This window comes from Ctenocephalides felis, unplaced genomic scaffold (genome assembly GCF_003426905.1).
Source record: "Ctenocephalides felis isolate EL2017-DRISC unplaced genomic scaffold, ASM342690v1 CF-g0.4_SCAFFOLD_01604, whole genome shotgun sequence".
In the NCBI taxonomy this organism is placed as follows: Eukaryota; Metazoa; Arthropoda; class Insecta; order Siphonaptera; family Pulicidae; genus Ctenocephalides; species Ctenocephalides felis.
This window is the reverse complement of record NW_020537758.1, coordinates 37,176,986-37,202,659: the sequence shown is the minus strand read 5'-3', so window position 1 is coordinate 37,202,659 and position 25,674 is coordinate 37,176,986. Positions and strand designations below refer to the sequence as shown.

The window sequence follows — 25,674 nt, the reverse complement described above, 5'->3', positions numbered from 1 at the left end:
CAGGAATCGCTCTGAAAATAATCTTAAAAAAGTACGTTTATCCATAACAGTATAAATGTGAAAATAACATTTTTTTTTAGATCCTTTCAACCACTGCTGCTCTGCACACTGACCCCTTCACCAGGAATCGCTCTGAAAATAATTTAAAAGTACGTTTTATCCATAATCAGTATAAATGTGAACAATAAATAACATGTTTATCTTTTTCAAATCCTTTACTGCTGGCACACTGACCCCCTTACCAGTATCGCTCTGAAAATAATTAAAAAAGTACGTTTTATCCATAATCAGTATAAATGTAAACAATTAATAACATGTTTATTTTTTTTCCAGGTCCTTTCAACTACTGCTGGTCTGCACACGACCACTTCACCAGGAATCGCTCTGAAACTAATTTTAAAAATACGTTTTTATCCATAATCAGTATGAATGTGAATAATAAATAACATGTTTATTTATTTTCAGGTCCTTTCTACTACTGCTGCTCTGTACACTGACCCCTTCACCAGGAATCGCTCTGAAAATATTTTAAAAAGTACGTTTTTACATAATCAGTATAAATGTGAACAATAAATAACATATTTTTTTAGATCCTTTCAAACTACTGCTGGTCTGCACACTGACCCCTTTACCAGTATCGCTCTGAAAATAATATAAAAAGTACGTTTTCATCCAAATCAGTATAAATGTAAACAATTAATAACATGTTTATTTTTTTCCAGGTCCTTTCAACTACTGCTGGTCTGCACACTGACCACTTCACCAGGAATCGCTCTGAAACTAATTTAAAAAATACGTTTTTATCCATAATCAGTATGAATGTGAATAATAAATAACATGTTTATTTTTTTTTTCAGGTCCTTTCTACTACTGCTGCTCTGTACACTGACCCCTTCACCAGGAATCGCTCTGAAAATATTTTAAAAAGTACGTTTTTATCCATAATCAGTATAAATGTGAACAATAAATAACATATTTTTTTTTAGATCTTTCAACCACTGCTGCTCTGCACACTGACCCCTTCACCAGGAATCGCTCTGAAAATAATTTAAAACGTACGTTTTATCCATAATCAGTATAAATGTGAACAATAAATAACATGTTTATTCTTTTTCAGATCCTTTCAACCACTACTGCTCTGCACACTGACCCCTTTACCAGTATCGCTCTGAAAATAATATAAAAAGTACGTTTTCATCCATAATCAGTATAAATGTAAACAATTAATAACATGTTTATTTTTTTTCAGGTCCTTTCAACTACTGCTGGTCTGCACACTGACCCCTTCACCAGGAATCGCTCTGAAACTAATTTAAAAATACGTTTTTATCCATAATCAGTATGAATGTGAATAATAAATAACATGTTTATTTTTTTTTTCAGGTCCTTTCAACTACTTTGGCTCTGAACTTTGACTCCTTCACCAGGAATCCTTCCTGAAACCTTTTATCAAGTATGTGATTTATCCATAATCAGTATAAATGTGAACAATAAATAACATGTTTATTTTTTTCCAGATCCTTTCAACCACTGCTACTCTGCACACAGATCCCTTCACCAAGAATCTTTCCAGAAACATTTTACCAGGTATGTGTTCATCCATAATCAGTATAAATGCGAACATTCCTATGATGTTTCTTTTTTTTTTTTGCAGATCTTCTCGATCCAACTATTACTGAAGCCTTAAACTCAGGAGCTTCCAAGCTCCTGAACACTCATTCATGTGAATGGCTCGCAAGTGGTATTTTTCAATGACTGTCTATAATTATGCATGATTAACTTAACTCTTATTAACTCAATAACATGACTAACCTCACTAACTTAATTATGCAGTTATTATAAAAACCACTTGTTGAGATTTACTATGAAGGTCTTAATGGGGTTACGTGGAAGACACCGCTCCATGATTAATCAGGTAATTTATTCTTTATAGTATATTTTATGAGACTTGTTACTAATTCATTGTTTTCGTTTATAGAGTAAACAACTTCAAGCCAAGTGCTCTTCAACGCTCAAGTTGCTCATGAGTGAGAACAATCATTTGATCTACTAATTATGCTGTCCGTCCGTCTCTTCACCAGAGGAGATGCCTACTATGATATATTAAATAGTTAAGTGCTTAGATGTTAATGAAATAATGAATAAATATATTGTATTTAATTTAATTTGTTGTTTTAATTTAATTATGAGCCACTTCACGGCTAAATCACATCATGCTGTAACGTAAATTACAGAAATATTTAAACATGTCTACATTTTAAAAATTTCTTGTGTTATTAATAGGGATACTAATTGAGTGCACTCTTTAGTGTAGTCAATTGTGTAGAACAGTTTCTTCACTGTTTGGGTGTTTGCAAACATCTTGCCGCATCTTGGTGAAGCTCTTTATACCTTTGCTTCGACTCGGTAGAACTCTGCGTCATTGCTTTGACTCGGTAGAAACGCGTTGACAATAGACTTTACTTTTTTCCAAACCATTATGTCAGTCGAGTGCCTTAAACATTTAATGTGTCAAACCGATGTTTTCTCTTGTTTAAATATTATACTTTCTATTATTTCTTTAAATGGCGCACTTTTTTTTTCTTAGCTATAAATATCACTTAATTTAATATCATACTGTGTTATATATATATATATATATAATATATATATATATATATATATATACACCTAAGTCTGTTTTTACACGGTCTTTTTCTACACGGTTTTGATATAACACGGTTTGAAAATTGAATATTTTTAATTTTTTTATACGATTTTATTCCATTTAGCACGATTTCAAATTTTATGTACTTAAATTTTTTTGTCATATTTAATTTTTGCGAAGTATGTTCATATCACAAAAAAGTATTTTCTGAAAGTGAAAAGTCTGAAACCATCGATAGTATCGATAGTTTGCGAACACTAGCTTAAAGATTTAAGTGAATTCCGCTTTAGCGCGTACAAACAATTTTTACTGGTCAAAGCGAATGCGAATAACTGATGACGACAGCAATTAAATTTATGTTGTTGTATTTATGATTATCACTTATTCTATTTTATTTTATTTTTTACCTTAAAAATTGAATAACCTATTCTTTTTGTTCACAACATATTTTTTTAGTTCCTGAACTTGCTATACATTTAATTTATATTACTTTTAAGATTAGAGTGCATATCTATTCTTGTTGTTAAAAATTCTTGTTTTTCACTAATTTTAATAGGTTTTAGAGATTAGGAACAAATCACCCATTTTTGTATAAGATCAATGTCTTTTTACACGGCTTCTTCTGGAACCAATCTACCGTGTAAAAACAGACTTAGGTGTATATATATATATATATATATATATATATATATTATTTATATAATAATAATAACACAGTATGTAGCAATAATATATATATATATATATATATATATATATATATATATTATACAATTAGACAAATGTTAATGTATTTTAGTCATTTTCATTACTGCAATTGTAAGAATAAATTAATATAATTGTATTATTAAATACTGTGATACATTGATTGGAAGTTTTGAATAAAACTAACTAAACTTTATTTGAAGTGTTTCATTTCACACAATTTTCAGTGATATATGTTAAAAACGCACCGTATAGGTATAGGTATTATAAACATTAATATATTTGTTGATGTTATCATAAACACTAATATACTCATTAATTCGTTTTTCGGCGATGATTTATTATTTTGAATGAATTTCATAAAATATATTACAATTTTTGTAATCTAATTCTATTATGATCAATATAGTTGATGAAGTTATGACTTTGACCATTTTAAATAGACTAATCTATGGTTTTTCACTCATTTCAAACATGTCAAAAATGATAATACTTTTCACTCACTTCAATCTATACTATTATTCAAAGTGTTAAATTAGTTCATTTTAATTAATATACTTTTAATATTGGTCAGTTTTACTTAACTTTGGACTTAGGCAATAAAGATTAACTTCTCAAATTTATTTTTTTCCTCTTTAGCACAATGATATCTTCATTTTTATTGAGATAATTTACTTTTATTAGATTATTTTACTACCATATTAGTGGTATTAATTTTCAGCGACACGTCTACGCTACCACCCTTCTCCTTACTTTACACTACCTTACCTAATGCTTATCTACGTTAAGAACTAATACTCTTACTCTTACCTTGCTTACCTCTACCACGTCTCGAACCTGCTACCACGTCCTCTCCAGTGACTCCCAGCTCCTAACGCGCGACGCCACGACGATCACATTAGTAAACCGTTGCAAAGTAGATGATATTGTATATTTTAAACGAAAAAAAACTAACAGGTCATATGGCCAAAAAAAAGTTGAGTTGGCGTGGCCTGTGTTGGCGTAATTGGTAGAGTGATGGCTTCGTACCGTAAAGGTACCGAGTTCGAATCATACCTCGGGACAAAAAAAGAGTATTGTTCACGTTGTGGTATTTATTTAGTGTTGAATAACACAAAATTAATATTTAGATATAACAAACTAACAAGTCATGAGGCCGAAAGAAAGCAGAATCGACGTGGCCTGTGCTGGCGTAATTGGTAGAGCGATGGATTCGTACCCAAAGAGTGCCGAGTTCGAACCATACCTCGGGACAAAAAATGGAAAGCGTGGCGTTTATTATTTATTGTAAGATAGCACAAAGATAAAATTTGGATTTAATAAACTAACAGGTCATGAGGCCGAAAAAAAGCAGATTCGGTGTGGCCTGTGTTGGCGTATTGCTAGCGTGCTAGCTTCATGTCAACAGGGTACCGAGTTCGATTCATACCTCCGGACACAAAACGCAAAATAGCGTGACTGTTGACGCTGTGGAACGAGGTATGCACGGAATCACATCCGTTCGAATTTGAGACCCCAGGTATGCTCCCCTCGATCTCGATTGAGAGGAGAGATACGCGCGAGAATCCCGCAACATCCCCTAATAAGCCCCGCAGCATCCCCGAAAAGGGGAGAGGGGGGATTATAGGGGGGTGTGGGGTTCGCGAACCCGCGACCCTGTGGTCCCGCCCTCGAAAAAGGGAGAGGGGGGACTATAGGGGGGTGAGGGTTCCGCGCGACGACCACCACTGGGTCGCGCCGGTTGAAAAGCTGAGTGCGTCACAGGTTGGGTCGGTGTGCGAGTCCCCGGAGCACCCTCGAGTGCGATGATGGGGATGGTGGGGTGAGGGAAATGCAGTGACGAGGGAAAAAGGGGTGAAAAGATATGAGGGGGAAGAGATAGGGATGGTGAGAGTGATAGGGGAGAGATAGGGGTGGTGGGAGAGGTAGGGGGAGAGATAAGAAGAGGGAGAGAGATAGGGGGGAGAGATAAGGGGAGGGAGAGGAAGAGGGGGAGGGATGAGAAAGGAGGAGAGAGACGGAGGGAGGGATGGATGAGGAAAGGAAGCGACAGCGAACGTGTTGTGTCCGCGCTTGTCGTAATGAAAGAAAGCAACAGGGTACCTTTGTAAAATGCGTTTAGTCTCTTCCCCTGTCGTCTCCTCTCCTCGTCCATCCCTCCCTCCGTCTATCTCCCCCTTTCTCATCCCTCCCACTCTTCCTCTCCCTCCCCTTATCTCTCCCCCCCTTATCTCTCCCCCCTCCTATCCTCCTATCTCTCCCCTACCTCTCCCACCACCCCTATCTCTCCCCTTATCACTCTCACCATCCCTATCTCTTCCCCCTCATATCTTTTCACCCCTTTTTCCCTCGTCACTGCATTTCCCTCACCCCACCATCCCCATCATCGCACTCGAGGGGGCTCCGGGGACTCGCACACCGACCCAACCTGTGACGCACTCAGCTTTTCAACCGGCGCGACCCAGTGGTGGTCGTCGCGCGGAACCCTCACCCCCCTATAGTCCCCCCTCTCCCTTTTTCGAGGGCGGGACCACAGGGTCGCGGGTTCGCGAACCCCACACCCCCCTATAATCCCCCCTCTCCCCTTTTCGGGGATGCTGCGGGGCTTATTGGGGATGTTGCGGGATTCTCGCGCGTATCTCTCCTCTCAATCGAGATCGAGGGGAGCATACCTGGGGTCTCAAATTCGAACGGATGTGATTCCGTGCATACCTCGTTCCACAGCGTCAACAGTCACGCTATTTTGCGTTTTGTGTCCGGAGGTATGAATCGAACTCGGTACCCTGTTGACATGAAGCTAGCACGCTAGCAATACGCCAACACAGGCCACACCGAATCTGCTTTTTTTCGGCCTCATGACCTGTTAGTTTATTAAATCCAAATTTTATCTTTGTGCTATCTTACAATAAATAATAAACGCCACGCTTTCCATTTTTTGTCCCGAGGTATGGTTCGAACTCGGCACTCTTTGGGTACGAATCCATCGCTCTACCAATTACGCCAGCACAGGCCACATCGATTCTGCTTTCTTTCGGCCTCATGACTTGTTAGTTTGTTATATCTAAATATTAATTTTGTGTTATTCAACACTAAATAAATACCACAACGTGAACAATACTCTTTTTTTGTCCTGAGGTATGATTCGAACTCGGTACCTTTAAGGTACGAAGCCATCAATCTATCCATTACGCCAACACAGGCCACACAAAATCAACTTTTTTTTGGCCATATGACCTGTTAGTTTTTTTTCGTTTAAAATATACAATATCATCTACTTTGCAACGGTTTACTAATGTGATCGTCGTGGCGTCGCGCGTTAGGAGCTGGGAGTCACTGGAGAGGACGTGGTAGCAGGTTCGAGACGTGGTAGAGGTAAGCAAGGTAAGAGTAAGAGTATTAGTTCTTAACGTAGATAAGCATTAGGTAAGGTAGTGTAAAGTAAGGAGAAGGGTGGTAGCGTAGACGTGTCGCTGAAAATTAATACCACTAATATGGTAGTAAAATAATCTAATAAAAGTAAATTATCTCAATAAAAATGAAGATATCATTGTGCTAAAGAGGAAAAAAATAAATTTGAGAAGTTAATCTTTATTGCCTAAGTCCAAAGTTAAGTAAAACTGACCAATATTAAAAGTATATTAATTAAAATGAACTAATTTAACACTTTGAATAATAGTATAGATTGAAGTGAGTGAAAAGTATTATCATTGACATGTTTGAAATGAGTGAAAAACCATAGATTAGTCTATTTAAAATGGTCAAAGTCATAACTTCATCAACTATATTGATCATAATAGAATTAGATTACAAAAATTGTAATATATTTTATGAAATTCATTCAAAATAATAAATCATCGCCGAAAAACGAATTAATGAGTATATTAGTGTTTATGATAACATCAACAAATATATTAATGTTTATAATACCTATACCTATACGGTGCGTTTTTAACATATATCACTGAAAATTGTGTGAAATGAAAAACTTCAAATAAAGTTTAGTTAGTTTTATTCAAAACTTCCAATCAATGTATCACAGTATTTAATAATACAATTATATTAATTTATTCTTACAATTGCAGTAATGAAAATGACTAAAATACATTAACATTTGTCTAATTGTATAATAATATATATATATATATATATATATATATATATATATTGCTACATACTGTGTTATTATTATTATATAAATATATATATATATATATATATATATACACCTAAGTCTGTTTTTACACGGTAGATTGGTTCCAGAAGAAGCCGTGTAAAAAGACATTGATCTTATACAAAAATGGGTGATTTGTTCCTAATCTCTAAAACCTATTAAAATTAGTGAAAAACAAGAATTTTTAACAACAAGAATTCATATTTATTTTATTAAATCAAATATATAATGCTTATTTTCACAAGCATAGTAATTAATGATAAAAAAGATATGCACTCTAATCTTAAAAGTAATATAAATTAAATGTATAGCAAGTTCAGGAACTAAAAAAATATGTTGTGAACAAAAAGAATAGGTTATTCAATTTTTAAGGTAAAAAATAAAATAAAATAGAATAAGTGATAATCATAAATACAACAACATAAATTTAATTGCTGTCGTCATCAGTTATTCGCATTCGCTTTGACCAGTAAAAATTGTTTGTACGCGCTAAAGCGGAATTCACTTAAATCTTTAAGCTAGTGTTCGCAAACTATCGATACTATCGATGGTTTCAGACTTTTCACTTTCAGAAAATACTTTTTTGTGATATGAACATACTTCGCAAAAATTAAATATGACAAAAAAAATTTAAGTACATAAAATTTGAAATCGTGCTAAATGGAATAAAATCGTATAAAAAAATTAAAAATATTCAATTTTCAAACCGTGTTATATCAAAACCGTGTAGAAAAAGACCGTGTAAAAACAGACTTAGGTGTATATATATATATATATATATATATATATATATATATATATATATATATATACACAGTATGATATTAAATTAAGTGATATTTATAGCTAAGAAAAAAAAAGTGCGCCATTTAAAGAAATAATAGAAAGTATAATATTTAAACAAGAGAAAACATCGGTTTGACACATTAAATGTTTAAGGCACTCGACTGACATAATGGTTTGGAAAAAAGTAAAGTCTATTGTCAACGCGTTTCTACCGAGTCAAAGCAATGACGCAGAGTTCTACCGAGTCGAAGCAAAGGTATAAAGAGCTTCACCAAGATGCGGCAAGATGTTTGCAAACACCCAAACAGTGAAGAAACTGTTCTACACAATTGACTACACTAAAGAGTGCACTCAATTAGTATCCCTATTAATAACACAAGAAATTTTTAAAATGTAGACATGTTTAAATATTTCTGTAATTTACGTTACAGCATGATGTGATTTAGCCGTGAAGTGGCTCATAATTAAATTAAAACAACAAATTAAATTAAATACAATATATTTATTCATTATTTCATTAACATCTAAGCACTTAACTATTTAATATATCATAGTAGGCATCTCCTCTGGTGAAGAGACGGACGGACGGACGGACGGACAGCATAATTAGTAGATCAAATGATTGTTCTCACTCATGAGCAACTTGAGCGTTGAAGAGCACTTGGCTTGAAGTTGTTTACTCTATAAACGAAAACAATGAATTAGTAACAAGTCTCATAAAATATACTATAAAGAATAAATTACCTGATTAATCATGGAGCGGTGTCTTCCACGTAACCCCATTAAGACCTTCATAGTAAATCTCAACAAGTGGTTTTTATAATAACTGCATAATTAAGTTAGTGAGGTTAGTCATGTTATTGAGTTAATAAGAGTTAAGTTAATCATGCATAATTATAGACAGTCATTGAAAAATACCACTTGCGAGCCATTCACATGAATGAGTGTTCAGGAGCTTGGAAGCTCCTGAGGGTAAGGCTTCAGTAATAGTTGGATCGAGAAGATCTGCAAAAAAAAGAAACATCATAGGAATGTTCGCATTTATACTGATTATGGATGAACACATACCTGGTAAAATGTTTCTGGAAAGATTCTTGGTGAAGGGATCTGTGTGCAGAGTAGCAGTGGTTGAAAGGATCTGGAAAAAAATAAACATGTTATTTATTGTTCACATTTATACTGATTATGGATAAATCACATACTTGATAAAAGGTTTCAGGAAGGATTCCTGGTGAAGGAGTCAAAGTTCAGAGCCAAAGTAGTTGAAAGGACCTGAAAAAAAAATAAACATGTTATTTATTATTCACATTCATACTGATTATGGATAAAAACGTATTTTTTAAATTAGTTTCAGAGCGATTCCTGGTGAAGGGGTCAGTGTGCAGACCAGCAGTAGTTGAAAGGACCTGAAAAAAAATAAACATGTTATTAATTGTTTACATTTATACTGATTATGGATGAAAACGTACTTTTTATATTATTTTCAGAGCGATACTGGTAAAGGGGTCAGTGTGCAGAGCAGTAGTGGTTGAAAGGATCTGAAAAAGAATAAACATGTTATTTATTGTTCACATTTATACTGATTATGGATAAAACGTACGTTTTAAATTATTTTCAGAGCGATTCCTGGTGAAGGGGTCAGTGTGCAGAGCAGCAGTGGTTGAAAAGATCTAAAAAAAAAATATGTTATTTATTGTTCACATTTATACTGATTATGGATAAAAACGTACTTTTTAAAATATTTTCAGAGCGATTCCTGGTGAAGGGGTCAGTGTACAGAGCAGCAGTAGTAGAAAGGACCTGAAAAAAAAATAAACATGTTATTTATTATTCACATTCATACTGATTATGGATAAAAACGTATTTTTTAAATTAGTTTCAGAGCGATTCCTGGTGAAGTGGTCAGTGTGCAGACCAGCAGTAGTTGAAAGGACCTGGAAAAAAAAATAAACATGTTATTAATTGTTTACATTTATACTGATTATGGATGAAAACGTACTTTTTATATTATTTTCAGAGCGATACTGGTAAAGGGGTCAGTGTGCAGACCAGCAGTAGTTGAAAGGATCTAAAAAAAAATATGTTATTTATTGTTCACATTTATACTGATTATGGATAAAAACGTACTTTTTAAAATATTTTCAGAGCGATTCCTGGTGAAGGGGTCAGTGTACAGAGCAGCAGTAGTAGAAAGGACCTGAAAATTAAATAAACATGTTATTTATTATTCACATTCATACTGATTATGGATAAAACGTATTTTTTAAATTAGTTTCAGAGCGATTCCTGGTGAAGTGGTCAGTGTGCAGACCAGCAGTAGTTGAAAGGACCTGGAAAAAAAAATAAACATGTTATTAATTGTTTACATTTATACTGATTATGGATGAAAACGTACTTTTTATATTATTTTCAGAGCGATACTGGTAAAGGGGTCAGTGTGCAGAGCAGTAAAGGATTTGAAAAAGAATAAACATGTTATTTATTGTTCACATTTATACTGATTATGGATAAAACGTACTTTTTAAATTATTTTCAGAGCGATTCCTGGTGAAGGGGTCAGTGTGCAGAGCAGCAGTGGTTGAAAGGATCTAAAAAAAAAATGTTATTGTTCACATTTATACTGATTATGGATAAAAACGTACTTTTTAAATTATTTTCAGAGCGATTCCTGGTGAAGGGGTCAGTGTACAGAGCAGCAGTAGTAGAAAGGACCTGAAAAAAAATAAAGATGTTATTTATTGTTCACATTTATACTGATCATAGACAAAAACGTACTTTTTAAACTATTTGCAGAGCGATTTCCGGTGAAGTGAGTCCGTGTTCAATTTTCACTCGATACTCAACAATTTGCTTGATATGATTTCTTGTGGCCTCCATGTGATTTCATCTTGATGACCAGAAATAGAATGTAGAAATTTACTAGCAGTTTAAGAATTGCACTTGGTTTTATATAAAATGCATTAACATGAATTGAAAACAGTAAAAATTAAAATTTAATGTAATATGTCAAATCCACATTGCATAATCTCAAATGATTCAAACGACCACATTATTTTTCAATAGTTAAATAGATTAGTGTATTAGTATTTGTTATTAATAATAAAACTACTGATGCTACCTAACTAATAAATTAACCCACATGCAAGACATACCGTGATCATTCGAATCATGAAATTCAATGCCTTAATGATTTTGTAAATTTCTAAAAGTTATAGTGACAACTAAAGTATCGATCAATTAATATCTTGAACAAAATCACCGCTTAATAAATCTATTTGTACCAAATGCAATTCCAATAAATACCACATTCAGAGCGTCACAGTAACAATGTTCGTATAAAAACTGAAGGACTCTGGTAGCAGCGAACGCAAACCTACCCGCACCTACAAAATACACAAATTATTATTGAATTTAGTTGATTATACATACATTATTAAATGTCATTGTTGATGCGTCACCAAAGCTGTCTTCGTGTGCAATGCAGCGCTCCAGCGAAGCACAGAATAATCTTTGTTTGCATCTTTATATTCATTCAAATTGTAACTATTCTTTGTCAATTTGTTGTTCAAATTGTAACTTTTTTCAAGTAAAAGAAATAAAATTATGCATTTAAAACAAAAAATGGCTTTCATGGAAAAGTAATTTTGCTTTAAAATTCTTGATGACATGATGATTGTGGTCCAATTTACACAATACTTCTGATCTATAAATTGAAGTGAATTAGCAGATAATAATGATGTAAATAAGACTTCAAATTAAACGATCCGTTTAAATGTACTCATAGTAATTCTCAAAATGAATTAACAGTCATTATTTTTTACTTTCACAACGTTTTACTATTACTTTCGATCATTTCTTCTGCACAATGACCGCCAGCCATTCAATGGTGCACTCTTGCTCAGTCAATAAAATAATAATGTGTAGTTTTATTTAACAGTGGGCACCAAATGATGCAAAAAGAAATAATTAGATAAAATATATCCGGCGTACGTCTTAGACAGTAGTGCGACTTGAGCAAAAACTACATAAATCGAGCACACGTTTTCCAAAAAAAAAACAAATTATGAACGGTTTCAATTAAATCTAAAACATCTTAAAATACGAAATGTAATCCGAGTGAATCCGCAAAGAGAAATATAATTATCACAAGTGCAACGTACCAGGTGACGCTCGCAGGTCGCACGTACTCCACAGGCAGCGAAGGGTCAAGCCAGCTCGTCCGTGTTCGACGACGTCTCGACGTCTTCCTCCAGCAATCGCCACGATGGAAATGAACTCTCACTCGCAGTGACAACTCCCTCTCCGAACTCCTATAGTCGCAAAGCATAGATGTGCAAAAGACTTGTAGACATGCGACTGCAGAGCGTGCACTTTCGCTCGGTCGAAGATGGCGTTTCAGAAACTCGAACGCCTCTTCTGTTTTGAAATCGAAACGACGTTTATTTGAATCTTCAATTTTAACAATAAGGGTTTTATAAATTAAATAACGATATTCCATTCTTTTAATAAACTCTCTAAAAATTTACACTGCAATAAATTAGTCGTTGGTTATTGAAATAAATAAATTTGGTGTAGAATAAATTTCTAAATATACAGACAAGTTTTCACTGTTTTATTTATATATCACTCATATACATGAATAATTTTGAAATCTATTAACGAAAGCAATTTTCTAATAAAATCATAATAGTTTAGTGGAATTGCTTTTAAATTTTGATAGAAAATTTAGTTCTACATTCCTGCAACACGTGAATCCATTAAATATTATATAAATACAAACATATTTTTTTCTCAAGTTTTTGCTTACAATAAAATTACTAATGATGATACAAACTAGCCACAAAACATTTGTAAACTAGCAAAGTTAGCGCAAAAGAAAGAGTCTTACTGTGTACTTATCAAGAGTAGAGTTGGTTAAATATTTTGAAATATAAAAAAAGCAAACCAACGTCAAAAGAAAAATATTAATTAATTCAAAAAATGTTTAATATTACATTTTTCTTTAAATTTCGTTTATTTTAAATAATCAAAATCAAATGACATTCTGTGAGAAAACACAAAATAAGCAATTTGAATTATCTAGTGAAAACAAACCACTCCTTTGCAAAGTTGAAAAACAATTAACAGAATAACATATAATAAATACTACTTTTTGCATTTTATGATTATTTTAATTGATCATTACAATTTTTACAAGTGTATTTCAATAATTAAATATTTTATAACTACTTAAGACTAATTTTATAAAAAAATTAGTACAGTAATCTATGTGATTACATATTGATTTAATCAGTTAGTATAAGTTTTACAATGAAACAAAACTCTAAACAAAATTTTCATTCGAATCAAACAAGTTTCAAATCTAAATTTACTGCAATCATAATATAATAAATATTCTTCAAACAGCTTAAATGGTGTTCATAATAAAATAAAACCAATTTTCAAAATATAAAAAATTTGAAAATTTATTTTTAGAAATGTGAAAATACCATACTAGATATATGTCGAAACATACACACACACATATACATCACAAACATTATAAAGTTATTGGTATATATAAGAACGCAAGTAAATATATACACACTGTAATACTATGCTATACATAAATTTAAAATCTTGTTTAAATATACGTTGCATAACTTTAGCTTTTTTTATGCCTGTAAAGATAATTATATATTTCTCAAATTCATATTACTGCAGGCCAAAATATCAAACAAAAGTTGGAAATTTTGAGACTATTCTCCCTTCCTGATAGTTACCAGAGCAACAGGGAACGCGCAGGAAAAATTATAGCTTCACTAAAGGTTGAACACATTCAAACGTTGTTAATATTATTTATATTTTTATTACTTTTTATTCCTCCAGGCCAAGAATCCTGCCTACCATCTAGATTTCGACACCAGGATTTACATTTCTCACATGATCCAGCCAACAAGGCAGCGCTTCAACGCAATTGCCAAAATGTTCTACGACTCGGATATCGTGTCTATAGATTTCACAATAAATAAAAATAACAGTGATGGTACTGTCACCAAATACGATAGTGCTGCCATTATGAATCAGTGGGTTGCCAATGTTACAAGGAGACACATCACGGAATTGGTCAACCACGGCAGGTGGTGAATTTTTAATAAAATTGATTTTTATTTGACCACATATTGACAAATTTATTTTTATATCCGCTCCAGCGGATGTTTATGGTGCTGTTGAACGTCATATACTTTAAATACAACGTTGGGAAAATTCTACCTGGATGTCGATAAATAAATTACATAAAAAATAAATTAAATTTTAATATATATACTAGATGATCCAACAGACGTTGTCCTGTACCCACGTCTACATTTTTTTACAATCCTCTACTAATATATACAGTTCACCTAACAATAATAAGAATGTTTTTTTAATTACTCTTCACACCAAAATGCATATACATCATTATGACTAATCTTAACTGCTTTAGATAAAATGATGAGTCTCAATTTCCGCACTAAATTGGAAATTGAAGTCTTTTAAATGGTACAACAAAATCAGAAAAAATTAATATAGTATCAGCGGTAAAAGTACAATACTACCTTGGATTTTTTCTAATTGTTCAATAATGTTGCCTACAATTTTTAATGGGTTTTTAGTAATTATAATATCTAAATTAAATCTTTCTTAGTAATAATTTAATATACATTATTACCAGAGATGCTCAGCGCCCGCTTTGCCAATTCCCTCCTATTATTTTACCTGTTTTAACCATAGACCTTATATACATGGACTGCTAGTCCCCATACATTTCTCATTATTTATTATGTATATTATGATATTCAATTATTAAGATGCTTATTGTAAGACAATGAGATGAAAACAAAATGAAGATATATTATTAATAACAATTTTTGATTCTTTTAATTCATTACTTGTTTCTAATGGGTTCAATTGAAGTTTTAAAACTTCTCCTATGAATAGAATTGTTCCACTTGTCTTGTCTTGAATGAAAAACATAAAAGGTGTTGTTGCCGAGAAGAATACCTCGCGATCGTTGCCAAATTTATTGGTCAGGACAATTTCTAAAGAATAATATGTAATATTATACACATATAAAGAAAAGACATATACAGGGTGCCTGGGTATGTATCATTTAATACATCATTACCTGTAGCAGCATATACTGTACTTCCTTTCCCGTTAATTTCAATGCCAGTCTTTTGGATTATTCCAGATATTGATAATGTATCCTGTGGCGATAGCCCTCTTGCAATACCAGGCAGTGAGGACGTAGTTGGACTGAACACTGACTGCAGGCCCATCTAAATAATAAACTTTCAATTTCAAATCGAATAATTCTAAATAATGATGCTCTCGATCAGTAGAGGCCTTACCTCTTTTAAAGTATCAACAAGTTTTGCTTTAAAATCAAACTTGTACTTTGGTAAGGTAACATTGAGTTCAACTTCATCTATTAGCCACAATTGCTGCCTCATAAATTGATTACTCCATTTGTTTATAGAAAACATTTGTTGATTTTTTTTATAAATATATACAGGGCCGTGTCTGGTCAGCATGCAGTGCGTGCACCGCGGCGGCCAAACAGAAAAAAACAACAAATTCAAAGGCGGCCATAACAAAAAGTGGTCGTAATAAATAGCTGTCGCATTAAAAGTCTACTGAATTAAAAGGCGGCCAACTCATTCGCTGCCGTATTGAAAGTCCGCTGTATATATCTAAAAAACCACCGTAGTAAAAATCAGCCAAAGGCGGCCGTATTTAATGCGAGAGCGAATCAAAAACAGGAAAGTCTAAGCTCTGTTCACAAATAATTTTTAAGTGTAAAAACTTGGTGTAAGTGGCAAATTGCGTAAACTTTCCAACATGTGTTAATAATCCGCTTAAATATAAAAAATATATTAATTCAAGAGTACATTGCAATGTGAAAAACTATCGCAGTTTGTAATGGTTTTTGAATTTTCAAAATCGATTCACGAATGTAGGCTATATATATAACGTGGACAAATAATTTGATTTCCTACTTAAAGATTATGCATTTTTAAGGAAACGTCGACTAAAGATGAAATTTTGACTCACGTAAAAAAGCGCTGCTCCTTTTTTCAAACTTTGATAGCATTTTAAAAATTAAAACAACTTACCGTAGTGTCGAAATATTTACTCATTTTTGAGACCGTGATCACTATCGGCAATAAAGTTTTATAAATATCATCGTAACGAAATATTTAACAATTCAATACGAAGAAACGATCCGACCGATCTCTTAAAACAAATCAGCACGATCCCCAATTGATATCTTTTGAACAGTTTCAGATTTACTTAAACTAACTTACAAACTAATTATACCTAACTGACCCGAATATATCGCGAAAAGAAGAACCCCCGCGAAGTGACCTAATGTACCCAAAAATTTCGGTTTTTAAAAATGATAGAACCTCTCGTGGTGAAGAAAAAAATCAATATAAAATGTGTACTTTAGTATTTTAGCGGTGTTTGTAAATTTATAAAAAAAGAGCATTTACATGATGTACCCCCCAGATCCACCATGTAAACACTTGGAAAAAAACTTCATAGGTTCCCAGCTTATGAAGTTTAAGGACAAATGATAATTAATTGATTAATGTAAAGAAGAGTGCAAAAAATATAAGAGAGGTTTTTTCATGGCGCCACCCTTTTGAGCTCTGAATAAAAGTACGCGAACAACCCCAAAAAAGGTACGACCGAAGATTTTAATGTCAAAACGTCTCCTAACGTAGTCAGTATGAAGATTCTTCAATTCTTGAATTGAATGTTAAAGGACCAGCATCTGGAATAAAAAAGAACATTAGTAATGCATACATCGATATTATATATAGAGATTTTATAAAACAGTTGATGTCTTACCAAAAGATCCCTCGTGAAAGGGTCTGTGTAGAGCTTGAATTTTTAAGCTACATAAAATCTATAATAAATTTTTCATAATGCAAAGAAATTGAGTGATAATTCATTGTCAAATAAAATTTATATTCAGAAATTAAAAAAAAAATGAAAAAAAATTAACACCAAGTAAAAATAATGGTGCGCTGATTTATATTTAATTATTGATTATTAGACATTTACTTGAAAATTTGCTTTAGCTAGTTTACCAACTATCACGCGAGGCTGACCAATTTGCAATTCAATCATTGCAGTAAATTCTAAGTTATCAAACTTATTAGTCCTCTTTGAAAAGCATTTATTCCGAAGTCTTAAAATGTTTGTCCATGGTGTACAAATTTCCACATAATTGTTCTGCACAAGATTTACTATTCTATCGAAGAGATTTTGTTAGGAATTGTAATCGTCATCTTCATTTAATTTCTGGCCTTCAGGAGTAAATATAAGAAACAGAGAGACCAAATTATAAAAATTGCATTCGAATCGATGCTTTGTTCTCTCAAAAACTACTATTTTGTACATTTTAAACTTCTTATGTCTGAAACGGCTGGGCCTGCATTTGCCAAAATCTGATCACTACGTTTTCTCATCATTACATATAAAATTTGTTTACGTTTCTATGGGTTTATCCGCTAGACTGCGATGGGGCGCTTACGCGCTTCGAAAATGTTCAAAATTTAAAAATCCAAATTTTTCAAAAAATTTAAATTTCCAAAAAGTCAAATTTTTTAATTTTCAAAAGTTTCAGAAACCTATTTTTACAGTTTTCAATTTTTTTTAAAGTTTTGTTAAAAATTTTAAGTTTTGAGACAGGAAGTTTCAGCAACTTACTTTAATGCACTACGCCATACACCACTAGTTATTTATTTATTTAATTTTTATGAGAACAATCAATATTTCTACATTATCCTTAATATAAAAATGCTCATGTTGAAAATTGAAATTTACATTTGGCCTATCCAAATATTTTCGTAATCTTTTCACGCAATAAAATTCCTGATAAAACACTTGTAAAATAAGGTGTAAGAATGATTTTTTATGTTCGCATCTCCCGATTGTTAGAATTTATGGTGCCGAATTTGTCAGCAGAATCGTTAAATCGTCCCCGCCGAACAAAACAGCACATGCTAAGCCGCCGCGGCTTACTCGGTGCGCGGGTTCCCTCGACAGATTAGTCTTGTAAGACGGAACAGCTAAGATATACGAGAGATAGATTATTTTTTCACCCTAGTGAAAGCGACGGCTTTTGATAACATATTTAATACACGAATCACCAATATGGTTAAAGAATCTATGAAATTTCTATGACATTATTAAACAAAACTTGAGGGTGCGACGCTGTAGTGCACAGGGTTCAAACAAGCAACTGGTCACTAAATGCAAAACAAACTTATGATGAATGTTTGAAGTTCAATAAAATTCTTATACCTTTGTAACTGCCAAAGATAAATAATGTATATTATGCACTTTGAGAACTATTAATATGTGTGTACCTACACCACAACGCAGAATTTTTCATGAGTCTCTTTAGTTAGTTTGCATAAACTTAAAATTTACTATAATCTATCTTTAGAGGACAAAGTTGCAATTGATTCTGTTATGATAAATACAATCGAATAAATATTGAGTATCTAGAGAAATAAAATTCTAATCAGAATTAAGTTATCTTTGGAGTTCAGTGATTTTTTTGTATTTCTCAATTCGTCGATAAATTGCATTCTTATTCATTTCTGGTAATTTTTAAGAATGCATTTAGAATGAAATTCTATATCGATAACTAAATTATTCAAACATGAATATATAAATATTGTTTTACACACAATTATCAAATATTTTTATACTATATCGATATAAATTATTACTGCGATTAGAAATAATTCCTACAAGATATATAATCTGAATATAATTTTCTCTATATAACTAAAATAAATCATTCAGCCATTCCCTCTGAAACAATTCTAACGTAAAATTACATAAGAAGATAAAATCATTCAATTTGAATATCAGTTCTATTTGTCCTCGTACTAGACAAAGGACAACATTGGAGGATAGATCAAAACATGCACTTTTTATTTTACCCGGATAAAGTTCAACAAACCAAATTCATATCATTTGATCATATTATTAACTACTATCTATAATTGCTCATATTAAAGCAGTTCTGATTATGAGAAAAAGCATCCAAAGATGTTCAAAACTAATTTTACAATATAGGAATATAATCATAAGTAGCACATTGTTAGTCGATTTTTTCTTTTGTGATCGTGTATTAAAAAAATTGTTATGACCAAAAACTACACTATTGAGCAAAACATTTAATTTATCTAAGTGTTTTCAAGTTGTCATTTTACCTTTTAATTAAATTTATTAATTAATTATTAATGTTGTCATTATTAATGTTGTCAAATTTATTCTATATATAAACTGATTAATATATAATTTTAACATAGAAAAACAGTATAGTCCAGTCATTATAGTAAGTACACATCGGAATTTAAAATACCCAGCTGTAAGTCTGTAAATACTTGTGTATTGACACCCTAAAGTTGTCTCAAAACCTACATTTTACAGATTTTGAGGTAATTCAGCATTTTGTCAGATTCGATTCCTTGGTACTTTATTAAAGTGTGTCAATATACAAGTATTTACAGACTTACAGCTGGGTATCTCGAATTTCGAGATTATTACCTGATTTAAGCTTAAATGACTGGACTAGTATGTTTTCCTGGACAAATCCACTGGATTTTATTAGCAATGATTACACCATATAAAGCAACATTGATTTGAAATTATGGTAGACACTTCTAAGTAAGATGTCGAGCAAGGTATTAGCCCCTTCATTATCTTTTAGGTGTATAGTACAAAACATGTATGTTACACAGACGATACAAGAAATATATCGCATACGACAGTGTTACCAGTTAGTGGTGTATCAGAGTATAGGAATAGTATATAGCAGATACAGGAAATTAAAACAATTCCAATCTGAAACATATCAGTCTGGTCCCTGTTCGGAGCCTTTCTCATACCATGTCCGGACGCTTGGGAAATAATTCACAACGAATGTAGAAACACGGCGGCGACTTGCCGACCAACTTTGTTTGTTCAAAAGAACGGATCAGTATCATCAACTATCTCAGGTAAAACATAAACAATACCTGATAGTTATTAGAAAAAGACACAGTTTAATCAATAAGATGAGGTATTGTTTTCTTTTTAATTTATTTGCACTTCATTATATATACAGGACTTAATAGTTATTCTAACTCTGCTGACGAATATTTCTGACAATATACCAGAACAAAGTTATGTACAGTGTTAAATTTGTAAAAAATGTGCTCTTGAAATTTATATTTTGCGTTGGTTGAATATAGAAGCAAATATTTTGTAAAATTCTTTTAAAATTAAAAATAAGATATAGTAGGGGGAAGTCCCCAAGTGGCGGACACCTAAGGTTATTTATAAATAAATCAAAAAGTATTTTACGAAATGTTTAATAAATTATGGTTTATGTAAGATAACAGAGTTAGAAATCGATCTAAATTAACAAAACCGCAATCTTTGCTAAAAAATAATTGATACTATCAATCAAACTTTGGCAACAAAAAGTATCATTTTAAACAGTGGCACCTAGTAACGGACATTTCAAAATAACCTGCATTGATCACATATGTAGCCATCTCCACTTTGGAATGTGTGCACACGTGTCTTTGACGAATATTCTTAGATATTGCAAAAAAAATCACTATTTACCGATGCTCTCAGCTGGAGCATTCATGATAAGATTTTCATTCTTTGACTAGGAAATACGAAGAATGGGGTATGTTGTGACCGTTAGCACTCAGACAGAACAAAATTTAATAATTGGGATAAATTACGTAAATTCTCACAAAAAATATCAATATGTTTACTGTCCGGCACTAAGGGACGACTTAGTGTCCGGTGCTAAGGGACAGAAATTTTCACCTACTAAAATTGGTTAAAAAATTTAATAATATTTCACCATTTTACGGATAAGAATCAAGTACAACTTTTATCTTTCCATACCACTCAAATGTAAATGCATAAATATGCTAGAATTACTCCCATTGATATATAGGTGACGCCGTGATTTTACGCCTAAAACAGGAAAGGGTTGCTCTCGCCGTGGCCGTGTGCGTCACAGGCGAGGCTTGGCACGTGATCCTGTACCTGTGTGCCCCCATGCCCTTTTCACTTGTACTTTGGAATAAAAAGATTTATACTCGCTTAAATAATACGTATTAAACAGAGTGTCCGGTGTTTGGGCCGTCCGGCGTTACGGGACTTTCCCCTATCACTGGCTATTTCACCTTTAGTAAAATAGTAAAAAAAAACACTTCTTTTAGGAATTAATTGGTAATTTTACGGTATATAGTACGATAATTGCTTGTGTGTTATATATTGTGATGTAGTTTATTTGCTTAAGATAGTATAATTACTTAAAGTCAAATTGGACCTTTGTGCCCTGCCCTATCCTCAATTATAAAAGCATTAGTATTATGTTTGATCTGATTTCTGTTTATAAATAGAATTATAAGTATACTTATTAGCAATAACTACTAATAATATACTACTGTATTTGAAAATCAGATAAACTACATACTTGTATTTAATATATCTAATATATTATTTATAGAAACAGCGTACACGTATGATATAATATCCACGTATGTATTCATATGATATTTTTATTATAATTACAAAATGAAAAAGAATTTTATTTCGCGGCTTTCATCCAATTTTTCTCCGACTGTCCGATATTTTCGGGGTTGATATGTGTCGTATGAGGTTTTGTTATTATTTCTTTTTCTGCGATAGGATTCATCGGATATGTTCCCATTGTTATCATTTCTCCGTCATGCAATTTAAAAATTGATCCAGTTTCTTGTTACAAGTTTTATATTTCATATTTGTTTTGCCGATACGGGTTTCTCTGTTTATTATGAAGACTATGATTTTCATCCCAAAGATTACCAGGAATTTTGTATAGTAATGTATCTTGTTTTATATAGCTTCGATGATATGATAAATCGTGGTTGATCAATATTTATTATTATTAACAAGAGTTTTTTGTTTCTGAAATAAAAACAAACCGTATAGTTATACATACTACAAAGGCGGGAAAGTGTGATTAAAACGTATTATTTTACATACTTATAGCCTTATAAGTGCATGATTCATAATTTTTTTGTTTGTACAGTCTTTTCGGGGTCTAAAATAAGAATTTGATATCATATCAATATATCAAATTATAAGTTCATAGTTTGTATTTATAACTCAATATTATTATGGGCTATTTTTAATTTATTGTAGCAAAAATATTATTATACTAGTTAATCGTGACAAATGTTGATTAATTATTAATGCGGTATTTAATACATATGACTAATTAATTTTGTTCTTTCTGGTATTATTTGGACGGATGCTTCAAAAATTGTTTCGTTTTTGTTTATCTAATTAACTTCCAGTGGGGTAAGTTATAATAATGGTCCAAAAATCATAAAATGTACATTTTTGCATATCTTTACGCTTTGAAAGTTTTTGAACATTTTGGCATACTTCAGAAAAAATGCATGTATGTTTATGTGTATACAATTTTTCCTCGACGTTTTCGAGAGTACCGTTTAACCGATTTGAGTGATTGAAAAAGCAATCGATTCCTATTGTTTGAGAGATGTGCTGATTAGTTTTTGTGATAGGTCGTCTTAGCGATTTCTGAGATACGAAGCAAAGAGTTCAGAAAAATGAAACTCCCTTTTTGCGAGAACCGGGCATCCGATTGGAATGATTCAAAAAGCATTCAATTTGTAATGATGGGGAAAAGTGGTGATTAACTTTTGTCAAAGGCACGTCCAGCCATTTTGAAGATACGAAGTTAAATGTGCAAAAATGGCAGTTTTTGAGCTAACTAAGCATTCGATTTGAATAATTTGAAAAAAATTCTGCTTGTATTGACAAAACAATTGCTTTTGAAGAAAGACATTTTCTCTTTTATTTCAGAATTATTTTTTTTCCAAAAAATATTTTTTTTTGATTATCGAAAACAATTCGAATTTTAATTTTAATTCTGGCTAAAGTTCTAAAGCTCACTTATATACTTTAAATAAATAATTTTAACTTTGCAAATCATATTCTTATGAATATTAGACAATTAGACAATTAGACAGTATTTATAAGAATTAAAAACATTTAATATATTTCTCGAATATTTCGTTGGGAAAACGAAAAGTTCCAGCAATTTACCTTAAAGCACGATGCCATACACAACTAGTTCATATTAAATTTCTATAATATTTTTCCATAAATTGAGGCGGTTCCAAACATTTTCGACAAGGCAAAATACCATAAACCGGAAGGTCCATATAACGTCTCCTTGTAAAGCTCATGAACTATGTAGTGATATTTACTATAACTATATACATATATGCCGCTAAAGTTTCTTTATTTAAGCAATTTCTGATCGGCAAACAACGAGCTTTTGTATCATAGACTTGTGTTTAACTATGTAATATCAACAAAACTGCTTAACAGGAACGTACGGTGTGCAGCCGCGTGGTACTTTGTTAACTTGCACAAAATTAAATCAGGAACAACAGCCACGAAACACGCCACTTGTATGTAAATAACTCAATCATACATCTATACATATTTCGTATATTTGATTTATTTAATAAAGTACCAAGGAATCGAATCTGACAAAATACTGACTAAAGATTGAAGATGATTCTGTAAATGATTGTATGGTTCAAAGGCATCTACCCATTTGAAAGATCCCACACGTGATTATAAATCATGATATAATATAAATCATATGTAATGATTTGCAATATTTACAGGTAGATCATTTTTTGCAAATTATTTATCCTTTCTGCTACGAGTGTCGCCTATATGTAACAAATTCAGTGTGCCAAATTTTGCTTCAAGATATACCACTATCAGTTAAATTATTTAGAGTTCTAATTCGCACTTAATATGTATTTAATATGTACTTATTATAGTTTTTAGTTTTTTAGAAGTGCACTTTGTAATCTTAAATCTTAAAATAAGTTGTTAAATCAAGTACCTGGGCAGCTGGGTGGCTCGTACAGCAGTGTCACGACTGCAGAATACACCGACCTAACAAAAGTTTTAAATTTTGTTTGTACATGATAATATAAAGTTTAATATACAATTTTGTTTATATTTATATTAGAATAACAAAAAAAAAAAACAAATCACATTTTTAAATTTTTATATTTGTAAATGTGGGTGTAGTTTAAATACCATTCATTGTACTTTAAAATGTGTTTCGTGAATAGTAGTCCATGGTTTTAACTTGATATTTTTTTTAGAATTTACTAAAATGTATTTGGAAAAAAACCGTTAAGTAGTCGATGATTTCAACTTGATATTTTTTACAAATAGAGTAAAATGTATTTAAAAATAACGTGAAGTACTTAGTCTATGGTTTAAACTTGATATTTTTGAATGGAGTAAAGAAATAGTGAATAGTGTCCATGTTTGTGTTCAAAATGAGTAAAGTGTGTTTAAAAAAATCGTGAATGTTTGGTTTTAACTTGATATTATTTTCACCATAGTTTTAACTTGATATTATTTTCAGTAAAATGTGTTAAAAAAAACGTAAATAAAGGTTTTAACTTGATATTTTTCAATAGAGTAAAAAAATTAGTCAATAGTAGTCATGCTTTTAACTTGATATTATTTTCAAATTGGGTAAAAAGTGTTTACAAAAAGGCGAATAAAAATCCATAGTTTTAACTTGACACTTTTAAATTGAGTAAAAAGAGTGAAGAGTTGTAGTCCATGGTTTCAACTTGATATTATTTTCAAATTGAGTAGAATGTATTTGAAGAAACCTTGATATTTTTATCACATTGAGCAAAGTGTGAAGATGATCTTTAAACAAGATTCAATGCTATTACACTATGGAAAAAATATTTTAAAAGTTTTTAAAAAAAGATTTTAAATAAATCATAAACAGCAAAGGCAATATATAACCTAATATGATACGTTTTAATAATGATACCTTTATATATAACTTATGGTAAAATCAAACCTCTCAATTCTTTCTCATAAACTGGTGATGAGCCAAATCCTCCCCTGACTATGATCTTTAACATCCAGGTTTACTCTATAAAATAAATATTAAGAGTACAGATCCCATTATATTGACTCGCAGCACTATTTATATATTTTTATATCTACTACAAATGCCATTTCAAAATGTTTTGTGCTTCATTCTCCATGTAATCCAATATGTCAAAATGTCTGAAACAATATCCGCTATCTAAAATTGTCAATAGTAACAGTCGAGTAGATAACAAAATAATTATTACAAAAAACTAAATGGAAAATATCAAGCGCTTGATTCCCTTTTTTAAAAAAGCAATTCCGATATTTCGAATAATATTGGTTTTGTAATAGATGGTGA

General features: G+C 31.8%; 1 long non-coding RNA gene across 1 annotated transcript; it reads right to left on the bottom strand.

Moving 5' to 3' along the window:
* Positions 1 to 10,851: 10,851 nt before the first annotated feature.
* Positions 10,852 to 11,321, bottom strand: LOC113374022. Its single transcript, XR_003366929.1, has 3 exons — positions 11,085 to 11,321; positions 10,952 to 11,021; positions 10,852 to 10,897 (listed from the first exon to the last, which is right to left on the bottom strand). It is a non-coding gene; the product is annotated as an uncharacterized LOC113374022 (long non-coding RNA).
* Between the last annotated feature and the right edge of the window lie 14,353 nt (positions 11,322 to 25,674).